This window comes from Tupaia chinensis, unplaced genomic scaffold (assembly GCF_000334495.1).
Source record: "Tupaia chinensis unplaced genomic scaffold, TupChi_1.0 Scaffold000600_1, whole genome shotgun sequence".
In the NCBI taxonomy this organism is placed as follows: Eukaryota; Metazoa; Chordata; class Mammalia; order Scandentia; family Tupaiidae; genus Tupaia; species Tupaia belangeri.
The window spans coordinates 2,082,847-2,083,453 of NW_006160117.1; the positions used below are offsets into that span (position 1 = coordinate 2,082,847).

General features: G+C 42.8%; 1 protein-coding gene across 1 annotated transcript in view; it reads left to right on the top strand.

The window, feature by feature from the left end:
* Positions 1 to 607, top strand: part of LOC102499101 (melanoma-associated antigen B5-like) — a 187,868-nt gene that overhangs the window by 4,738 nt on the left and 182,523 nt on the right.

The following is a 607-nucleotide window of genomic DNA, read 5'->3' on the forward strand; positions in this document are numbered from 1 at the left end:
CCCCCCAGGGGAGATGGCCATGCCGCAATCCCTTCTCCTCCATTCTCCTCTTGGGATCTTGGGCATGCATCCACACGCACCTGACATGAGTTTTAAGCCACCACCGGGTCCGGGACGCGAACCACGGTCGACTACATGAGCGTCCAGCAACATAGCCATTACGCTAACTGCTGGTCCCCTGGAGAGTGACCTTTTAGATACCAGGTCATCCCCTCTTCCTAGATTCATTCATATGTATTTCCGCTGATATTTTCCCCCTCCCCACCTTTCCCGTAAGTCATGCCTAATGATAAAGTCATCAGGTATGACAACAGAATACTCAGGAAGTCTTCCTCTTTATCCTTACCTTCATCTCTTGCCAGCCTGTGTTAAATATGCATTTTCTGTTTCCTCATTGCATTCCTCCTTGCTCACTGAAATAACAGAAGGATTTTTTGGAAGCCTCTTTATTTGCAGTAGGACTTTTTTTTTTCAATAACAATTCATTCTTATTAAGTCATTACTATGTACCAGACACAGTTTATATGCTTCATGTAATTTATTTCTTAAAACAGGCCTGTTATTACACTCCATTTGAAGACTAAAAAGTAAGGTTTTATCATTTATC